The sequence below is a fragment of the Poecile atricapillus genome, chromosome 13 (genome assembly GCF_030490865.1).
Source record: "Poecile atricapillus isolate bPoeAtr1 chromosome 13, bPoeAtr1.hap1, whole genome shotgun sequence".
In the NCBI taxonomy this organism is placed as follows: domain Eukaryota; kingdom Metazoa; phylum Chordata; class Aves; order Passeriformes; family Paridae; genus Poecile; species Poecile atricapillus.
In genome coordinates this window covers 13,858,282-13,881,436 of record NC_081261.1, presented here as the reverse complement: position 1 = coordinate 13,881,436, position 23,155 = coordinate 13,858,282, and the positions used below count along the sequence as shown (strand labels likewise).

Here is a 23,155-nt window from a genome sequence, read left to right as displayed (position 1 = left end):
GACTGTAGCTCAGGATTGTTGTCAGTTCAAAAAACTATTTCAGAAATCTGTTCACATCCCATGGCTTTGCAGAGTTTACATGAACTGCACCTCTCACTTTGTTCTCAAGAACTACTTTAACATTTGCATCCATGTCCTCACAGGTAAGTTTTGAGCCCTGTGAACAACGAGCTTCACATACTTTTATAAAGAATTTAAAAGTTTAATATAAAGACAATTAGGAGATAAAATAAAGTAAAATATACGGATACGGCTGGGTGTCTCTGCATTTAGCCAAGAGAGCACACCTTACTAACAAAGGATTGTCCCTTAAAAACAGAACCCTACTACATATCTGTAAATTCTCATACATATTCATACTTTCTTCTTAAGTTTTTTGATGTTCCTTTGTTTAGTTTTTACCTTGTCCCCTTCCAAATAGATCAATTTTCTTGGTGGCACTGGATTTTATATCCTCTGATAACAGATGCAATAAATTCTTCCCTTGGAGGGCTTGGAGGACAAGATAATCTTAAGAATGCAGAGGGGTCTCTGACTATCTTTTCAGTCTCTGGGTTACATAAAAAAAAAGTAGTTTGTGCTTTAATATGTTATAGCCTAACATACATATGTATTACACCACTATTTCTAAGTTTCATCACTAACAGAAACAAAAGAAACTACATTAATACAACAAAGTTTTCTAACCTTATACATATACCATTCATTATAATATTTGTGAAAAGCCAATAATATAATATGCACTTATAACAGCCCAGATGCAGGATTACCAAATTTCCATGCCTGTCCTGTATGGTGGAATTTTACACAAAGGCAGCTCTTTTCTCCTGGAGGCCCCCAGGCCTTTGGGAGGCTGCATTGTTCAGAGTGGGCTGCAGAAATGCCATGGAAAAGCAGGAAAAGCAGGAAAAGCAGGAAAAGCTGCTCTCCCAGCGTGCTGGCTGGAAGGCAGCACTGGCCAGTGCAGCAGGAATGGATGTGGAAGGATCAGGCACAGCTCGGAACAATGGCACTGACTGCACACTGCCACGGAGCTCTGAGCGCTCCGTGCTGCTGCACGCTTCCCAGCCAGACCTCTGAAGTTCTTTGAACCTTTGCTGAACCAATTTTGCATTTGAAATATTGTCAGAAGTTATCTTTTGCCATTTTAGCAAGCTAGACACAACACACTCCCCGGCTCCTGGCAGGGAACAATGGAGGGACGGAGAGCGCAGTGGCTAAGCACTCTCATTGAAAAAACCAGGGGATGCTGCAGTAATTGTCCTGAGAGGCTAGAAAGGAAACAAGCCTCTATGCTGACAGCTTAGCTCAGCGTGAACTCTCATTTTTCACATGGAGCTAATTAAAAACTGAAATTAGTTAAATATGGAAATGACACTTGCAAGCACTTTAGCTGAATCCTGGCGAAATCCCTCTAGAGCGCTGAGACACTACCTGCTGCTTCAAAACTCCCCAACTGAATTTCACAGTTAAAAGGCTGAGCAAAGGGAAAGTTATTACAGAGATTTCCAATTCAAAATGTGTCTGTAAAATCCTAAATTAAATTTCATGGTAGCCCTTTCAATAACGAGGGACATACTGTGCAGTCCAATGGAATGGCACTCCAATAAGGTCCCTGTGTGTATTCTGTGATTATCTCACCTTTAGGCACTGTGCTGGTTGTGCCAGCACTGTGATGCTCACAAGGATAGCAGCATTACAATGCTACAAAGATAAGCCATGCACTGCTACTGAAGGAGTCATTTGGAAAGCGTGGATGCACGGCACATAAAGGAATTACTTCCACTGTCTAGCAGCAGAAATCTGAGAAAATCAGAACCCACCGACCAAAATGTTTTATGCCTAGGATTTTAATTTATGTGATGAATACATATGCAGAGAAGAGTCTACACTGCAATAAATTACATGGCCTATATATCTATATCTCCATACTTTACAGGCAGTGTAATAATAAAAAGCACTTCTGCATATTTAAATGGGCATAAAGAACCAAGGGACTGCATATGCATAAAAGGTATGATGACTGACATTAGCTTTTGACTGAAGCACCATGTGAATTCCATTTTAGTGCATGTGACTTGCCTAGTGTGCATAAAAGCAAGGGTATCTGCCCAAGGGCAAATATGATTTCTGAATGCAATTTAACGAAACCCGCCCACAGAACAGTTCATTTTGGAGCCAAACCAAGGCATTCAGGATAGCCAGTAGCTTTCAAAACAACTGGAGCTTTTTGGGTTTATTGTTTTTCCCTACATTCCATCCCTTTACCCTTGAGGCAATCCCCTCCCTCTGGCCTGCTGCCACTATTGCACCAACAAATTTCTGTCTAGGAAAGCCAGCAAAAGATGCCACATAGCACGAAAGCCACTGTTACTCACTCCCAAGTCTTCTGGCAGGGGGTATTGCTGTACCCAGCCTGCCAAAACCTCTTCCCTGGCAGCTATCTGTATAATCTGTACATCACACCCAGGCTTTGCTAGTCCAGGGCCTTGAAACATCTCAGCTAACCCAGCTGGAGGGGATATGCTGCAGCTGCACCATCAGACCCTCTTATTTTATTGAATTTTGAATATGCAGTTTCAAAGCAATTCAAATGAATTTGCCCAAGGCCTCAGATCAGTAAAACTACTGATACCACCTGCAGCAGGCTTCCTACATTTGAACCATTTAAAAACAGGTGACAGGATAGGAGCTTTCAGTGTAAGGACTGACTCTCATGAAAAGCCTGCTAAACAAACTTGGTTATGTCCCATTTTGGCAAGGAGGGAACTGCATGGCTTTCAGCCCAATTCTCACAATAGCACTGGTAATAATGAGAAGCTCCATTTAAAATTATTTTTTAAATCATGTATATTTTTTGCAGGTTAAAATGAAGTGATTTGATCACTGGGTTTCATTTATTTTTAAGCATCTATATGAGTGGAGATAAAAATCAGACTTTGATGAACATGAACTCATTAATAAGAGGGTATATTAGGAAACCCAGAAACAAACATCTAGCAGTTTGAAGCCTCTTAATGCCATCCAATTCTTCTTCCAGTAGAGGCAAAAGAGCAAATTCCCCATCCAGCAGTTTGCCACAGCCATGGGCCATCTAAATATGCCTGATGGACAGGTACAAGCTGGAAAACTTCTGGGAAAAAATGGCTGGGTATGAAACCAGGAGCCAGAGCCTCAGGCAGAGGAAGCAGAGCCTGACAGCCAAAGTCCTCCAGAAGCAAGAGCTCTGTGGAAGTGGTTGTGGTTCTGTCCTTTCCTTGTCCTGTAGAGACAACCCTGCCTGGAGCAATGACAGAGCAGATAACCAGTGCCTGCTTCTCCTGCCCGTGGGTTTTAACAGCACCCATGTTATTTGTACAAGGAACTACTCTACTTGGGGACCAGTATTCTTAAAGAGATAAAATATTTTTGTCTCCTTCTCTTCATTCTGTTGTCCTACCTGAGAACATTCACAGGAACACACAGCTTGGTGAGGGAGCTGGAGACAGAAAAGGGGAATCTGGGGAAGGGCACTGTCAGATACAGACAGACAGCTTACTCTGAATAGCAATCATAAGGCAGTGATTTGAGCCTTTAAAAAGATCCCTAAAGAATAAACTATAAAGAACTGGCTGGAAAGAACAACATACATTCCAATCAACTTGTGATTGTACTTCAGGCGTGCAGTGAGCAGTCCCTCTCCCGAGACAGCATGTGATCCACATCTGGGGAAGCACCCCTGGGATGAGACCCCAGGAACATGAGGGGACATCCACACATGCAGCTGCTTTTGTCACTAAAGCTTCTGGGAAAATATTGACTCAAGAAGCAAATGAATAGTGGCTTAAAGGTGAGAAATTAAGACTGAGGATTTTCATCTTCAGGCCCTTAAATGTATGTAATCATTCTCTCATTCTTTTCCCTCTTGCATTCAGAAACATCCAATGAAGTTTAAAAACTTGAATCAAGGAGAAAATCTAAGCCTGCAGCCTCCCTTCAGGGAGAAAGAAGACAGGAGGGAGCAAAGGGGACTGACAGGCAGAAATACATTATTTATTCTTTCCAAGGCGGCTCAGTGGTGTGAGCCAGGGAATTCTGTGCTCCAGCCATCTCTGCCCTTGTAGGGACTATTTCAGTGCTTGGAAGATGCAGCATCCACAAACCCAGAAATGTCATCCTCATGACATAAACCAGTCTCCATATGCAGAAAGCAGTGGAGAGAAGATTATTCCCAAAGATGTGGCCAATAAAGGGCTACTGGTTCCAGATTATTGGCGAGCCAGGTACCCCCAGAGAGTTTACAAGCTGGTTCTTTGAGCCACAGGCACAAACAAGACTTCTAAGATCAATCAGCCTCTCTCTGAACTGCTTTCCTGTACTGACTTTCTCTGTAAACAGAGTCTAACATCATCCTGTGAGAGGCAGAAAGAGTCATTTTCTCAAATACTGGGTTCTCACTAGGAGCTACACAGGTTTTGCCCTATAAAGGGATTCTGAAATTCCAGACAGTCCAAGTCATTGCATGAATTCTTTGAATTGCAAAACTTTAGTCAAGGTCATTTGCAAATGCAAACCTTGAGTTAAATTATGTTTTAGCAGAAGATGACACAATTACAATAGAAAGAAAAACCCTGTTTTTATAACTCAACAGCTTTTCCCCTCGGATATCAATTTTTAAATACAGGGCACTGATAAAAAGTGTGCATTTGAGAAAATTCTGAACACATAAATGTTTCAGGTCTGTTCTGCTGCACAGAACAAGAAAATGCTTCCTTTAATAGTGTGATTTGATGTAATTTACCTTATGATTTTTCTTAAGGTACAGCAAATGCCGAACAGAAAATGGCACATATTTCATTTTGAGAAACAGAGCCAAATTCATCCCTGCATCTTTTCCATGCCCCATTGGTTTAAGTCAATTATTTTCAATGTAGCTGTATCAGTGTGGAAGAGGAATAATGCAATCATGAATCAAGTCCATACTATTTTTCATGACAATTCCACTTGAGCAAAGCCTCAGATATAACCTAGTGAACCACAGATCACAGTCATATTTTATAAAATTTATTCAACAAAATGTATTAAATAAACTCACCTTTCTGCCTGTATCTTAGCAACTTAGCAATCCTTACAATATGAGAATGCTGGAAACAAGCCTCTGAAGTCTACAAATGCAGACTTGACTTTTAAGAATAGGTGTGCCAGCATTGAGGGCCATAATTGCAAGAATAAATTTTGCTGAATGCTTCCATAATGCACATTTTCCTGTATCTGCACCCAGTCATTACGGGATTCCTTTATTAATGGCAGCATTTTCTAGGCTATTTGCTAGATCTGTCATGTAAATTCAATGGCAAGGATATTAAGGTTTCATTACAGGAGATACCAAAATAAAAGATACCTCAATAGCTGAAGTTTTCCATGGTCACCTGTCACATGTTCCGTGGTTTCCAGTGATTTCACTAAAGGGAATTGCAGGAAAGGATGTGCCCTGTGGCACTGCCTCCTCCCTTCACAGCACCAGCCTCCTGCTCTGGGAGCAGCCCTGCCCAGCACAGTCCTGCACACACACCACACTTTAATAGGAAACCATCCCACCTTGTGGATATGGCACCTGGGGACCTGGTTTAGTGGGGACATGGCAGTGCTGGGCTTGGACTCGATGATTTTAGAGACCTCTTCCAACCTTAATGATCCTGTGATTGTGTGAGCCAGGAACGGTGCTGCACTGCAGGGTGGGGAAAGGAAACTTAAATCCCCATGGAAAAATGCAAAGGGACTGTAAGGAAACCACAGGAGCTGGTCTGCACCAGCCCTAGCCATGTGTTAGATAGATGGTGATCAATCTGGTTTACACCAAGGCAGCTGCAGCTTTCCCAGGAGAGAGCCAAGCAGCAGCTCAGCTCTGCCCAGGAAGGCACAGCCACTGCCAGCTGTGGGACACCAGGAGAGCACAGAGCCACCAGGGCTGTGTCCAACTGATACTTGAATGAAGTAAGAAATCTGGGGTGACCCCCTGCAGCTGTAACTCAAGATTACTCCCTTGCTGCTCAGCCCCTGCCTGGCAAGGCACTGGCACGGTGTGGGTTTGTCTGCACTGCCTGAAGCCCTTTCAAAGGCTGCCAATTCTCCAGAAAAACGGGAGGGACAGGGGCCCTGCTGCTCCAAAAATGTAACCAAACCCCATAAAATAAACTTGGGAAGAAGCTCAAACGTTCAGCAAATGTAAATATCAATGCAGCAGATGTGCAAAACATGATTTTAGAAATGTCCTCCTGTTGGATTCATCAGAAACATTGACAAATGCTACAACCATAAATCTGAACAGTTCTCAGCAGCCCCAGCAGCACTTCCCAGGTGCACTGGCACCCTGGAGACCAAGGTGGCAGAAAGTTATATAAATAAAGCATGAAACCCCTGTTTTTCTAGAAGAATAATATGAATTTGCCATTGGTAAGAAGTTTTCTTGACACAAGCACTGTGAAGGAAAGTGGCTGTGGCAGAGGTTCAAACCCAGCGTGCTGGGGAGGGCAGGGATGGCTGAATGTGCTCCTGCCCCCAGACCCTGGGATTGCTCAGGCACAGAAACCGGCTCTGCTTCATCACCCTCCTCTGCCAGCTCCCAGCTGCAAGCCACAGCGTGCTGCTTACCTCAGTTTGCCTTAAATTTTCCTTGTGGATGGCTGTACTACACTTTTGTGCAGGCTGATGATTTAGTGGTTGCATGCTGGTATCAGAGGGAGAAGCATTTTTCCCTTCAGCGCCCGCTTTGTAAATCAATCATTAAATTATGTGCTACTTCATTCACATTTTTGGGACTATATCTGCCATAAGACACCTGCTGTGGTGACAACTGACACAATATATGGAACCTGGGGAGAGGATGAGGAAAGAGACGAAGGAGGAGGACTCTGACTATCTCTGCACATGCGACCTAGTGGCAGAAAGGCCCAGGCAGAGGCACACAGACACTGAAGATTGAAGCTATTGAATTTTTCAGTAGCACAATACGCTGCATAACTCTGCTGTGGCACCAGAACGCGAGCACTTAAAGAGCAATCTTCAAAGCACTAGAATAAGACATATCCAGCTGTGTTTCCATTCATATACATCAACAAGGAAACATGTAATTTTTACACTAATTCCACAGAGAAATCAAATAATAAAAAGCTATCAAAAACTGAATAAAATTCTACAAACATTAGAGATCAAGAAAAAGAAATCTAGTTTTATTCATCGGTAATACGTAAACACAAGTGATTTAAAGCACCTTTGCAACGTCTCTCCAATTTAACCTGTATCAGGTTTGGAGGAAATCGCAATTGTATTATCAAGATCAAAATATTCACTGTCTTTGCCACAAAACAACTATTAAAATTTTTAAAAGCAATTTGGGAGTGTTGACAGAGTTGTCGATATCACACTCAAACAGGTACTGCTAACACTCACATCTCATTATATTTTATCTTTCTTTCTCAAGGCCTAATATTATTTTTTTTCCAGTAGTAATGTACAAATTGCTTTCCTTGGAATCAGAATGAAGATTCCTGCAGATTCTTAAATGAGAAATTGCTTATTTGCTAACAGCAACACAAACCCAAAGCACGACTACTCCTACACCTGACAGCACTGAAAGGAGGAGTGTGGAGTACCAGCATTAGAAGATGGATGAGTAAACCAAAGGTGGGAAAAATCAGATTTCTGTTCAAGCAGAGTAATTTTGAAAGCTTTACTAGGGGTTTGGGATCCGTTGCTTCCAAAAGAAAACCAGAGAACTGAAATAACACTCTGTCCTTGTTCTGGGAAGTTCTTTTCATCAGTTTGTATGGAAAACAATAAAGCTTGTCTTCTTCCTTTCAGATCAGACCATTAAAGTAAAACATTATTTTTACACCTTCTGCCACATTAGATTGCACTTTAACTATTTTTACTTTTTTTAAGTTGACTGTTCTGCTAATAAAAGACACTGGACTGATGGCCCCAGAACCTGATATCTGCCATTTATTCTCAGAATAGGAACAGCACTGAAGGGTTCCTCAAGAGGTCCAGCTTCACTCCTACTCTGAAGACATTTCTCCTTTATACTTACAAGGGATATATCTCAGCTAAAACAATAGTAAAATGTGACTTAACACAGTGTGGGCCAGTGGTGTCACACCTGATATTCTGGCAGCAACAAGAACTCTGTGAAAGCCACGGGCTTTGTTCCCTCCAACAGAACCAGTTCAGAGCTGGGCAGTGCTGATTTCTGCTTCCCCTCTGCTCAGCTTCCAGAAAGAAAACGATGCACTAACAGCTGCACTTCCACAAGAAGCAGAATTTTCCAGAAAATGGCCTTAAGAGCAACACCTTGCACCCCAGGACAGTAACTTGGGGTCCTGAAATAAAACTGGACAGGTAAAGCTGTGCTTGGAGAGCAAGTCCTGCATCCTGAGAGATCAGAGAAGGATTTTCATTGATTTGGTAACACCCAAGGCTACAGCCCTCTCTTTCCAGAGTTACCTGGGAAAATCAAATGAGCTGAGAAGAAGAGGTTAGACAGTGGGAAAAGAACTCTGACACACAGATCCCCAAACTTCTGCTGACCCCCATCTTAAGTTTTAATAGAATATCAGAACTCAGAAAGTATATACTGATGTTCTTCAATAAAATAACTACAAAATGTTAACTATTCAGAAGAAAAGGTGTTGAGATGTTAGCCAAGAACAAATGATTTTGCCTACTATAAGAGAAAACACCGTGGAATGCTGCTCCAAATGTGCTGTGAACATGGAGGATTCTTTGCAAAGTGAATGTAGAGCAGCTCACGTTATCATTCCAGCATTTGGTGAAGTCTCTTCATTACCCACACACACACAAAGATCTCTCCTCCTGAAATACCTGGAACAGGCATGAATTGCCTGTCATGCTTTGCTGTCTCAACAGGCATGAATTGTCTATCACACTTTACCACCTTCTGCTGGGATTACTTTCTGAAACCCAGTGCTCTTCATTACATTTAGTTCTTATGATACTTTTAAATACCAGAATACAGAGGCTGATACTACTCAAAAGATGCACAAAACCAGCAGACCTAAGGTCCATTTTTTACAATAATGTAAAATATATGCATTACTGAAACTCAGTTTAGCCATCTGGAGTGCAGGAATAATAACATTTACTTTCCCCACAGTAAAATGCTTCTAAGCTAAATTAGCATTAACTATTATTCATCTCAGTTCTGCAAAACAGTGAATCATAACCTTAACTTCAAGTGTTATTTTTCAAAAAATGACTAAGTAATTTCATTGAGCAGAAAATAAAACTTTTGTCTTTCTTTTCAATTCCTCCAACTATCATTATTTACCAGATGCTAATTTAGCCTATTTACAGAAAAATCAAGTTATTTTTTGGCTCCTCTGTGCTAGAATTAATCAGAAGCAGCATGATACCATGTTTAATTTCAATCACAGCAGCTATCGCTTTATAAATAAATAAAACTTAAAAAATTTTTTGCTGCTCTTAAATCAGATGCTATTTTTTTTTTTTTCTTAAGGAAAATACAATTTACAATAGTGCCTTCTACACAAACTTTTGTTTAATTATGAGAGCACCACAGAATGTGGGCTTTTGCTCAATGGAATCAAAGGGTATAAATGAAACTGCATTTTCTTAAAAGGAGCAGCAATAGCTGGGTCATCAAGATGTCCAGACTGTTAGCAATTAAAACACACATAAGGAAATACAATCTGGGGGGTAGAGGAAGAAAAAAAAAAAATATATTAAAAGAAATCTATCAACCTTAAGGCAAGTGCTATGGAGTGGTACATGGAATTCCTTTTGTAGATCTGGGACTTGCTTATTTCAGTTTATGTTGGAAAAGCTGGTTATCAATTTTCTAGCTAGATTTTGTGAGAGGACAGCAGAATTCTCCCCATCTGTTAGTCCTTGGCTGGGACAGCAGTGCTATTTGTTTTCCTAGCATGGCATCCCAGCCCATACAACAGATTGATGGTGCCAGGGAGACACGGTGAAGCGGCGCCGGCTCCGCTGCCAAGGGCAGGCAGGAACGGATGGTCACATCCAGATGATCTTGCATTAAGGGATGAGGAAGTGAAAAATCTGCGCTGCCTCCTGCCTTCCCCCACCCCTGGCTCATGGGAGGCTGATCTGACCTTCAGCCAGGGAACAGAGAGCAAACTTCAAAGCTTCAGAGGTGCCCAAGAACACTTTCAGTTTTACCCAGCCATGGGCTGGTTTTAAACCCATTCTGTCAAGGTGAGAGCTAGAGGGACAAACTGCTCTGTCCTAAATATCCTGTGCTTAAAGACCTTCCCTGGTGCTCTCTTTCACACCAGCCTGCACAGGGAAGGGTGGCTTTGTGCAGACCCAGCTGATCTGCACATCCCTTGGGAGAGCCTGGATTTAGTGTTCAGTGAGCCTCAAGCCACGCTTAAACTTATCCACTGCATGGAGTCTGCAGCAACAAAGGGTCTGTGGAACATTCCTCCTCCTAAAAGAGTAAATTTTATTATTAATTTCATGTATTGGTGGCAATAAGCACAAGATTCCTCCAAAATACTGAATGCTTCAAGATGCTGTAAATTTCACAAAAGAAAATAAAACTCTTTCCAGTTACTGTCACAGCAATTTTTGTAAACTTCTCCCTGCTGCAGAAAAGTTTAGACAAACTATGATAAATTTTCCCCTTCCTGGCTTTACTGATATGTGCATTTCTAACAAACTTTGGAACAATACACATGGACAATTTTCAAGGATGTGCCTGGGGTAAAACTCTGAAGAAATACATGAAGTAAGTGAGCTAAAAAGTAGGGGAAATATTGTCATAGCTTCTGTCAGCTCATTGTAATATTATTTATTTTTAGTACATCCCAAAGTATTATCTGGATATGACTTAAGAGCATCTAGTAGCACACAACAAAAAGCAGATGAAAGAAATCAGTAACATCTATGGAGAAATCAGTTCAATTTGTACATATCAATATACATAAACACAATAAGCAAGCTAGAGACATGTAAAATATAATTCTGTCTACTACAAATTTGGCCTTTTCATAATCTGCAGCCCAAACTCTATTATGATCTTGCCATTTCAATCCAGACCTTTGACTTCCACAAAAAGGCTTTAGGGGAAAAAACTGTTTATATTTAGAAACAGCTTTGAAAGGTAAAACTACCACAGAATAACATTATCTTTATTTTAGCAGACTAGTCAGAGAGTTCAAACTGAAATGGCATTTTGTGCTCAGCAATAATGTCTCTATTCGTAAATGGCACGTGGGGCATTTATAGTACTGGAAACCAGGGATTAATGATTGCAGGATTTCCAGTTCTGGAGATGATGAAGGCGATATTTTCATGGAGGTGACATGCACGGGTTTCAGAGGCTTCCCCCAGCCCAGAGCTGGCACTGATAAACTCCCTGACTTACTAAAGCCTGAGTGCACACTGAGCACTGACAAAATCATACCTGACAAAGGATACCCCAGCAGAGGAGGCTGGGAAGAAGCCCCACAGTCTCACAGGCCCTGAAGGTGAGGAGGAAACATCTAGGATTGGTGTTTTCCTTCAGCCAAGAGAGGACATGACTGGATTTAAATTTCCAGCCTTCCCCTTTACCTACAGTACAGTGTGCCTGAGCACTGGAATTGAGACCAGCTGAAGAGTGAGCGTTGAAAAGAACCAAACTGCTTTAGAAATCATTCTCCTGCTCTCTGATGAGTAACTCTCTCATCAGAAGAGTTTCATGAATAACATTACTAAGCAAAGTGAAAGACTGAATTTCTGCCACCTCCAAACCCCCAAATCTTAACATTTGTTGTTTGAGGCCTGTTTTGCCTTGCAAGAAATTATAAAAGTCTTTTGTCTCTGAAAACAGAAAGATTTGGGATCGCACAGTAAAATGGAATTTAAAAGAATTCACGAATTTTGGCTAACAACATTCACACAAACACTTACTGGAGATCTGCTGCATTCAGTAATTTACCCACGTGTCAAACCCCTGAACACTGAACTAAGGAAACTGCTTTTTACAGCTATAAAAAATATTGACGATTGCAGAGTCACCACTATACTCAAGAAAAAGCAAGGTGTGCAGTACATGCAGCCATTACCTCTTCTGCTAACTGCTCTGGGATTGTCAGAGTATGCAAGTTGTAGCACTCAGCAGAAACTCCTAATGGAGAGCATTTAGAACAAAATCTGCTGAAAGTATGTAAAGGATAGCTTACAGCTGAAGAATGGAAATATGTTAAGAGAACTGGAATTCCTTAGCTTTGGGCCCTGAGCTTTGGTTTGGGCATTTCTATTAGCAGAAACAAAGATCTGTGCTCAGAATAAGGCTCCATACTCAAAAGGCAACAAGTAAGATGGATTTTAGGAAGGCAACCCAATGCCTTGTGCTGCCCCATCCCTGGGGAATGATTCATCATCAGTGACCCACTCTGGCCCAGGTCCCAGGCAAAGGCACCCACTGTACAAACTGGAAATCCAAGCTGCCAGCAGCAGAGCTGCCAGAGCAGGATTTATAGCACAATCCACAACCTGTAGTTCATCCTTTTCCTGTGACTCTGAGGCCCTGGAAAGAGAGTTCCAGAATGGAACAAGAGGCTGCATGGATTGTTCTAGCAGGCTGCACTGACCTGAACCCCTAACTGCACTGCACTGGGCACTACTCACCCCACAACTCCACCACTCTGCTAACCCTAGCTGCTAAAAGGTCTCCCCCTCCAGACCTGAGTTGAAATGCAGGTTGCCATGCTGACAGCTTTGAAATGGTATCCAGGAATTCCAAACTCATTGAAAGAGTGAATTCTGTACTAAATATTGGCTTCTCAAATCATGGGCAACACAGGAAGATGGTACATTCTGAAGTGCACACACAGCCAAAGCAAGGAAAAGTGCCACTGCTACGGTACATGCTGTACTTTTGGTACTCCAGGAGTGCCAAAGCAACGTTAAGCAAATTGCACTGTGTTTAAAAGCCTTTTTCTGTTTTAGCTGTTTACAGTTTTCTAATGGTAAATATGGGAAAAAAAGATGAATGATTTATGAATTCTCACTGTAAAAAGTCAAGCAACATATTAAAACAATGCTTCATAGCATGGGGAAATGGAGTTAAGCAGACCACTTTCATGGTGATGTTTATAGAAAGGAAATTCATAGATTTTTGACAGGGAAAAAAAATCTAAAGATGAGGAGAACAGTGTTAAATGTTGTTAAACCTTTATTTGGCCCAAAGCAAAAGATAAAACTCATTCTGCCAGAGATCTAAAAGAAAAAATCTAAAGAGATGAAAACTACAGATTTTAACTTAAGTAATTCTCCTTTACAAATATTCTCAGACAAGACTGAGTGAGACCCTCCATCGAAAACAAAACTATTTCCAGGCTCTCTGTTAATATGAGAGTGGGCAGTGCTGACCAAGTGACAGAAAAACAATCGAGGAGTGGGATGCATCCTGCTGTTTTCCTGAACATCTCTGAATTCCCTGCTCCCAGGGACAACAAGCCCTTTCCTTGCTGCAGGTCTAATGGATGGTGCTTGCCCACAGCAGCTCAGGCAATTGCCCTGACCCAGTTGTGCAAGGAAATATCGAGGCCCTGAACTGACTAAGGGTTGTCACAAGGACAGAATTAAAAATTGGCTAACAGAGCACATCAGCAGCTGGAGCAGCAACCTCAGCTGGTGCTCAAGGAGAATGTACATTTTAATTTGTAACCCATTTACTGCAATAGGACAGAAGTTTAAGGCATGCCATGGAGGACAAGATGGCAATCCAAGCAAAGACAGGGAAAACAACTTTTTTGTTTTTCTGAGAACAAATAGCTGTCTCTACCACCACATCATTGTTTTACTATTACCAGCTAATACAACAGCAGACTGAAAGTGCAGCTGCGGTCCACAGAATATTTGGCATTTCTGGTCCAAGCATAATCCCTCAAGTAATGAAAAACCTATTTCTATTTCTGCATCCTCGCTACTCTTCATACTGAAGAGGCTGCGTCTGTCTCCCATTTATTGAAGCTTATTCTTCATCTAGACAGCCAGAGCTGGTTTGTATTAGAAATTAGGTTTTAAATCACTATTTTTCTATTATTTGTTTTAGGATTTTCAGGAAGCCTCCAGAGGTGCAGAAAAATTCTTCTGGTTGGAAAAGACTAATACTCTTCATGAACCAAGCACCAAATCCCTAAATGCTTGTATAAGAACTTTGATGTTTTTAAGGTTCAGATACTGGCCATGAGGACAACATGATAAGAGCTAAAATTACATTAAAATGTTTTTTAAAAAGGGTCAAACTCTCCCTGCAAGAGTAAGACTAATCAGATAGCTGAGCTTTTCTTAATGAGCAGACTCCATTGTAGTCTTTCCTCTCTCATGTGGTTGGAGTTTTACATTTCAGTGATTAATGGAGTTTCATGATGTAAAAAGGGGATATATAGGAAGAAAGAAACAACAGGTAAAATAAATTTTTGGCTCAATAAATCATACAAGCCTAAATTGCACTTCCTTTCTCTTGCTACTCCCTGCTACCTTGTGGCCAGTTTTAACAAGATTCTCTATTTTCAGCTCCCATCTCTGCACCACATTCTTACCAACATGCACCGTTGTCTCTTTGGAAAAGGCTTTGGATGCTAAAGGCACAGTAACCCATCCCCATGAGGAATGTGGGGCTTTGGTGTTGCATTTCCCAGCTCTGGAAATTGTTGGTGTGCCTGCTGTGAAATTCCTTCACTCCTCTTTCAGTCTAAGGTTCTTCTGCATTTTCCAAAGACCAGCAAAGATGTCACAAGTTCATATCTACTCTTTTATTACCTTGGGATACTTGCTATGTACTCCTGACATTTTTCTAGCATTCATTAATTTTCTCAGCATATCAAGCACTATTTACCTCTCTTTTAAAGCCTTTAATAACTGAAAGCAGAAATCCTCTAGTGACAGTCCAGTCTGACAGAAGGAGTATCTCCCTTCTGCAAAAGAAAATATTACCCTTGCAACTCCAATTCCAACTGTCAGGAGCAAAACCTGACTTTGCTGACAGACCACCTGCCTTGGATTGAACCAGCTCCCCTGGAATTACAGAGGGCTTTTGTGGTTTACATATTTAGGAGACAAAGCTGTAGCAAAAATTGAAAACATTAATTGTGAAAAAATAACCCCACTAATTGAAAAATTAAATCTCTTGACTGTAGCAGGATGGCTTTGCACTTGCTGTGAGTACAGCTGCAGTTAAGTCAGTTCCTGAGCAGCAGCAGTGGATGCCTGGCCTGCTGCAGTCAGCAGGGATGGGGCTCTCTGAGCAGCTCCTGCACCCCCAGCTCATTCTGACCCCAACATTAGAGGTTTGCAGCTGCCTGAGCCTCACAGAATGTCAGGAAGCCTCTTGCAGGAGAAATAAGTGAATTGAAATATACAGAACATACAAGAGTGAACTGCAGGAATAGTGCACTACACCCAAATTTAAACAAAACAGCTGTTAACATGCAGGGATGAGCAGCACACAGGGAATAGACTGTCTGACCTTTCCAAGAGTCTTGTCTGCTCCAGGCTGGTTCCTGCCAGGCAAGGAAGGTGCCACAGACACACTTTTTCATCCAGCACGTGGGGAACACATCTTCTATTCTATGGCTTTTCTCAGAAAGTATTTAGTAAGAAAAATGTTGGAGGAAATCAGCTGATCAACCAACCAGCAAATTAAAATAAAGCTTGAAATTCAATTAACTGCATTACTGTTATGCATTATGTATAATACCTTTTAAAAATTAAATATGACACAGAGGGATAAATCTGGACACCCCAGAGAAGAAAACAAACTAAACCTAGAGCGTATTTACAGTTTTAGGCAAGGTTCTGTAAGATCAACATTAGAGAATGAAATTCCTTTTCCATTCAGGAGCTGCATTAATACAAATGCCTGCCTGTTCTAGTAATTATTTAGTAATAGCCAAGATAAAGACATTAAGAGTGTTTCATAATCACACAGTAGGGTTCAATACTGATTGTCTCATTATCAAATCTGCTCAACATACAAGTCAAAACATGATTTTTCCAACCAACTGCATTCTTCATTTTGGCATTGTAATCCAAGCTTCTGATGCCAGAAACAATTATGAGAAATGAAGAGAGAGTTTGCTGACTATGAAGTATACATGCACCAGTCCAAAAGCGAGCCTCTCCTTCCTATGCACATGGCTCTAATAAATAAAATAATCTTTGGCCTGCCTCTACCCATTCAAAGCAGCCTATTGGAACCTACAGGTGATGAAGAAGATAAAGCCACACGTAATTTCTGTCCTTGGAGGTCTTCAAGAGCAGAGTAGACGTAAGAGATGACCCATTTGGAGCAGAAGATTCATCCAGAGGTCCATTCCAACACAAATCATCCTATAACCTTGCAAACCCAAAACTGGAGTGCAAAATTTGTCCCAGGGGTCAGACAGGTTGTCAGGGAAGATGTCATTTTTCCTGTTTATAGCTACAAGGCTATCTTGTAAGGAATTAATAACAAGGCACAACATCACACAAATGTGGTGTATTAGGTGTTCAAACCCTCTGACCTTGGCAAGGCAATGACTTTACTGCTGGACATACAGAATATATATGATGGCTGGGATCTGAGTAGTAACAGGAGAAGGCACGTCAAAGTGTGATGCAACAAGACTACACAAAATTAAACCCTGAATAAGCAAAAGCTGAAATTAACCTGAAAACTGTATTTTAAACATCTTTTCAATCACTGAGATAAATTCATCCCACTGTATTATATAGTGAGTAAAGTAATATGTCATTTCCAATTTGTTCAACTTCTTTTGCTCCATAAGTTCCCTTCTCTATTAGCCTGTCTTATCATTTTCACAAATTGAATTCCAATTTTTTTATTTTGTCTTCCTTCAAGTTCCTTGAATAGTCCTTGAATATTCTCTTGTCTCTGTAGTACACTGAAGTATTTTTTATTTGTGGGTTTTTTTTTTCATGGCATTCATAATGCTGCTTTAAGAACTAAATTAGCCACACTTACAAAATCCATGTCAAATCTTTCAATATTGAATATTGTGAACCCATAGAGCAATAATTCTATTCCTAAAGGCAAATATGTACTGCTACACTTAAAGAAATAAAATCTGTAAACATACTAAGTGCAACACAACACAGTGAGTCAACAAAGAAACACAGCAACAAATAATCAATATAAGTGAATCTATAAATGATCAACTGGTGATCTCAATCTAAATAACTGCTATGAGAGCAATGTTTCTCTAGGAAGAAATGAGACATTTAGCACTGATATTGAACATTGACTTTTTGGAGAGAATGACCACAGGTTTATTTGATAGGTATCTCTTACTTGGCATTATGTTAGCAAAATTTAATCTTCAATATCCCTTATGCTTACCCTGAAAAATGGCCTGATCTCAGTTTGTTGGGCTGGGTTATAAAGCATGTCTCACTAAAATATCTCAATGCTTTTTCATCATTTTTCCCCCTGACTTCCTGCAAGTCTCATTTTGCATCTACTTATCTCTGCTATCTCTTTGCCCTGACAAGACTTCATGGCTGTGATTCTGGGATTTAATCCTAGACCACTAAAAAATTCATAATATTAGGTATTTGCACTGATGAAACTGAGAATAGGCTGTGACACAGAGCCATCTTGAAATCCAGTATATTTTCTAGTTTCTGCATGGGAGGATGGCAAGGGCACGTGAAGTACAACCTGTACCTCACAACTGAGAGAGAAAAGAGAAAACACCTCTGAGGAGCCATTTCTGTGGCTATGACTAAAAAACCCCAAAGTTTCTGTTATATAACTAATGAGTGTACTAATAAATTACTAATTGTAAACAGTATCTCTCTGTAATATCTGGGCTGGCCATTTCTGTCCTGTCACACCACACTGCTCATTTCTGTGGCACTAACCTTGGCCAAACAGATGTTTTGAGCTGTGCAGCCACAGCCAGGACAGCAAGAACTGGCCAGGCACTTGTGTTCCTTTACTCAAGTTCAAAGCAATATATTTTAACAGCTCCTGGGGAGCACTGCCAGCATGTGTGAAAAACATTTCCTCAGACCCATCCTAGATTGTGCCGTGTGATTTGCATTAACAACCCCAAACGTGCCCTGAAAACACAACTCCAGTAACACACGAAAGAAAACATTCTGTGATCCTCTCTGTCTCCTGTTCCCTGCCAAGGTTTCAGAGAATGCTCAGCCTGGTAGCTGAGCAAGAAAGGATTTCAATTGTAAGAGCTAATCTGAGCACATGATAGCACTTTGAGAGTCATGGGAACGTTGGTTTTGCTCTAGTTTCAGGTGCTGAGTGTCATGGTATGAAAATGTCCCACAGAGAAAGAACTGCCCAGGCTGTGAGACCCCACACTGAAATCCTCCTCTCCTCCCCAAGGTCTCTGCTAGGCAAAACTGCAGCATATTGGCTTTTCCCAGAACAAATCTGCAGATCAAGCTTTTGCTTTGGACTCGGGGAAAGCCCAGGAAAACTGTACCCAAGTAATTCCATGTCAAAGTCCCCCTGTTCTTTGTGGCATTAAGCATGCAGTGCAGCTGGGGCAGCTCGTCTCCAGGAGAGCTGTCTCAATAACAATGAATCTCTCACACCTCTGGACTGTGCAATAGGGAAGGGACACTTGCTAGGCTAAAAAGCCACATCTGAATTTCCTGGACACAGACACCAAAATTCCCAATGCTAGCACCTAGTTTTTTATGGAATGAAGCCAGATGCTTTTTTCCTAAAAGTTCTCAGAGGTAATATCAGACAAGCCTATTGAGCTGCTACCACACTTTTCTCACTCAGATTGACTGATAGCAGTCAATAAGAATCACTGAATGTGTGACATTTAAAATATGACAGGCATATTCTAAAATTTAATTATTGCCCCTAACTGACACCTATTTTCAATGCAAATTTAAGAACAGAACCTTCTGTCATCAGCTAATCTTGCAAGATGCAGTGTTCCCTCGGTTTACATTGATTTCAAGTGAATCTGATCGCAGTGATTGGCAGCCAGATGCCCTCTGCCTCTCAGAGGTTCCAGCTTTGCATGATTTTCCTTTTTCAGTCTTGCTTTCCTCAATGTCTAGCATACTTGAGTCCACTGAAGCCTGGACAAGACAAAGGCTGTGGTTTTCTGACTCCACAAGTAATAAACAAATGCAACATTAAAAAAAAAAAATCAAATTAAATGGAAGTTCCTGTTTGTAAAGTACAAGTCAAAGAGAGAAAAAAAAAATAAATCATTGGGTACATAAGACAGGCACTTCAGCAGCCTATTTTGATGAATCCTCATCTATGGAATCAGAGTCAAAAAGACAACTTGACTTAGGAGTGGAAGAGCTTACAAAAACAAACTTCATCCAAGCACTTACATTAGCAAAAACCTGACTTATTTGTGGGAAGAAAACAAGTTACTATCAACACCTGTAGGATAAAATTTCATGCAAACTGTACCATGTACAGATATTTGATGCAGAGTAAAGATGAGACTTCTGCTTCCAAGTCAGAAACCTTTACAGAGTTTTCGGTCTCATTCACACAAACAAGGGAATATTTCTGTGGTACAGCAAAAAAAAACTACATAAATTAACCATTTATTTCCCTCTATTTTATGTTCTGTGGATAGCAATTTTTCAGGTTCTAATTTCAAATTTTAAAAGAAAGACATTTTCATTTGCTTAATTAACTGCCAGACACTTTGGCAGTTCACTCCTTTCTGTAGCACTGCAGTGGATATATTATTTCAAGTTTATGCAGAAACCTGAAATTTATCTTAAACCTCATGTGTTTTTAAGATCAAATAACACTGAGGAATAAATGACTAATAATACTTTCATGTGCAACATAGGTACTAAAGATGTGGTGCAAGCATGCTGTTGACGTCATTTTTCTTTAATATTTCTTGTATCTTCTTGCATATAATAGTAGATAAAAATAGCATCAATATCTAAAATTTTCAGTGTATCAAGATATTTTCAAGTGAAATATCTTTAAACCTATCACAGCTTTTAATTTCTACAGGAAATAACAGTTCAGGGTTTTTTTTCCCCACAGAAAAGTCTAAATATTTAAATTACCATATTTTTAATGTACTGACATGTTGATGGTCAGATGTTCTTTGATGCTCAAAGATAGATTGGCAGAAATCAGAGCAGCATAGGGACTTACAAAAACATGGTATTTATGTTTGGCAGCAATTACTTTGTGAAAAATACAAGGTGACTCTTTTTACGCTCCTTCTTTCTTCTTTTTTATATTTTTCTCCTCCAAGTTTGGCATGAATCAAAAGAGCTAAAAACTAATTTAACATGACAAATGCTTTCATCACTCCCTTAACCTCTGAAGTGAACACTCTGACAAAGACAATATGTGTGGTATATGCTTTCCTTTTGACACTTTATAAATTACTTTCTTAACTGGGTTTTACCACCAGCCCAGAATCTTCAGGATGTCCTCATTTGAATGGCCAGTTCTACAGTCTTCATATGTCACCCCTGGAAAATAGGAAGAACTCCTGGGCTTTGTGAAATGGCACAAGTCTCAGAGAGGACTGTGGGACAATTTTATTTCTATCCTGCATGCTGGAATTTACCAAAAAAGTTGTGCAGTACTAGCAGCTAATACTCTGCATTTCATTCACATCTGGCTGTTGAGGAAACAGGGAGAAGTGACAAACCTGGCTTTAAGTGTGCAGACAGCCTTGTGTATGCCATGTAATGGAAAAGCTAATTGAAGTGATTATTTTCCTATTCTCTACTATTAAAAATAGTATAACAATCGGTCATAGAAGCATTTTAAAGTGCTCTTTCATACACACCATCTGCGCTCTTTCCCTCTGTCTAGTCCTTTAACAATAAGACCAAAAGTCACCTGAATTATTTTCAACCTGGTGAATTTGATCTGTGCTCAAGTTTCTGCAGAAACCCTGCCAGTGTAAAGGAATTCAGACATAGACCAGAATGTCTAAGATGGGAAAATGTCTTGACACAGAACCAAGCCTATTCTGCACAAACAGGTGCCCTGTCAGCCTGGAGCAGTGCAATGCAGACCTGCAGATTTTTTCCCCAGACATCAGTCAGGGTAGTTTGCAGAGGAAGACTTAGAAAATTTCAGATAACAGTGGTACTGACTGGCCTATGAAAGAAGAGTTAATCTAAATAGCCAGACTTTGATGACATATTATGATATAAACCATCAATCTATATGTATATTAAAAAAGAAAATAAAACCCAAAGTTACCTTCTAACAAGGCATATTGCCATTATTTTGACAAATGTTTAACTTAAAATCTCAGAAGTATCTTTATTTAACATCAATTATGTAGTGTGGCAAAAAGTTCCAAAGGTTATTTATGCACTATGAATTTATTTTTAAAGTGTTAAACATACTGCCTTTTCATTTCATTCATTGTATTTTAGATGTGTGTTGAAGGAAATGCAATAGGAATGCCTAATAATTTTTAATTTATTTTTTTTTTCTTTTCTATGAGATTTCTACATGATTTTTTTTTTTTTTTTTGGGCTTCTTTCTTTAAATCACCCTCATTATAATTTTTTTCACACCAGCCATAATCTTTTGCAGTCTCAGAGTCCCAGGGTTAAACCTGCAGATATCATGTTTTCAATGAATCACCCATATAAATTCCCCCATCTCTTTTATGATAGGACAATTCATTTAGAAATCCTGAAGAGTATGAGAACTTCAAAGTACCCTTTCAATATAATTTTACCTCATATTTGCCATCACTGCCTTTTGCATTTGGTCCTGCAAGAATCTTGATCATCATTGATACCATCACGGTCACACAGCCCAGACACACTGACAAACCTCAGGAGCAGAACCATTTGCTGCAAATTTTGATGATTTTTTCCATAACTCTTACTTTTACCTAATGTAACCCCAGTGATGGAACCTCTGCTATGGTAGAGAGCAAGAAATTTTCTTTGTGGGCATGTAAGGCTGAAATACAATAGCAGCACCTTCAAAGCCTTTCCTTTTTTTCAAATCAGGAGATGATTTAGCACCTTAAGTCACACTGTTGGAGGACAGCAAGGGTTAGTTTATAGCTGATGGTCTTACACCTACTCTTTGTCATGTGCAATGAATTGGATGATTTTTTGCTGAGAGTGAAGGAATTAATTTAATAAATGGGCTACCTAAAGCACTGTGCTTTTACCTTTTTGTTGTTCTCAATGCATCTGAGGCTACACCACTGCTTTTTTTTGGGTTTTTTTTGCTCTTTCCTTCACTCTAAATTATGATCACAGTGCATCTATCAAATTTATTCATAGGATTAATTTCAGCTATTTTCTGGTTTTGACATACACTTATTCTTCCCTGTGTATGGCATGAAGCTTGTCAGGTAACTTCTCATTATTTAAACCTTGAGCTAACACTCTCTCCTAAACCCTGCTTTGTTGTGTTCACTACCAACTCTATTGTGCTCATCATTCTTTCAACAGGAAAGACCTCAAATCTTCTGTCAAAATGGATCAGTTATGTTGTTACTTGAAATGATAGATCATTCATCAATTATTGAGTCAATACATTGCCTTACATTCTCTCTTGTCTAATATATGAAAGTGCAAAAAGCAATAACCACATTGCAAAGCTTTGCTTAAGATTACAGTAACCTAAATAGCAAGGAAAAAAACCACATTTCATAATCCATCACTTCAAAGTTATGCACATGATTAAAATGTTCAGCTTGCAGAATATCATTTCCCATGTGCATAATCACTCTAACAGGGAGCTGCTGTATGATAACTGTCAACTTCAATGAATTATGTGCTTTCCAATCTTTTCATTTATATACCAAACTAAGCTTGTTATTCTTCTGAGGCTTTCTATGGGAGAAATACAGAAAGATGGTTAGATCTGTAGTACTCAGTGTGCTGGACTAAACAGACAGCAGGAATAGTCAGCCAGTTCTCTCCTACTACTGTATATATTAATCACATATGGAAGCTCATTAGTATGAAAAATGGGGTTTTCTTAGAAAATGGGGCCTATCCTGAAGAGTCAGGTTATATAGGATCAAAAAATAGAGAAAATTCAGCACATCTTTATAGATCTTTTGAGTGCTATATGTGAGAATAGTTTCAGAGAGAAAATAAATCCCACAAAGAATAGGTCTGGAAAGTATTAACAGAAAATATTGTCCAG

The 23,155-nt window shown here is 40.0% G+C and overlaps 1 protein-coding gene across 1 annotated transcript in view; it reads right to left on the bottom strand.

Annotated features, from left to right (window-relative positions):
- The window catches only part of TENM2 (teneurin transmembrane protein 2), a 334,711-nt gene that overhangs the window by 136,536 nt on the left and 175,020 nt on the right, over window positions 1-23,155 (bottom strand). The gene's annotated exons all lie outside the window — the stretch shown is intronic.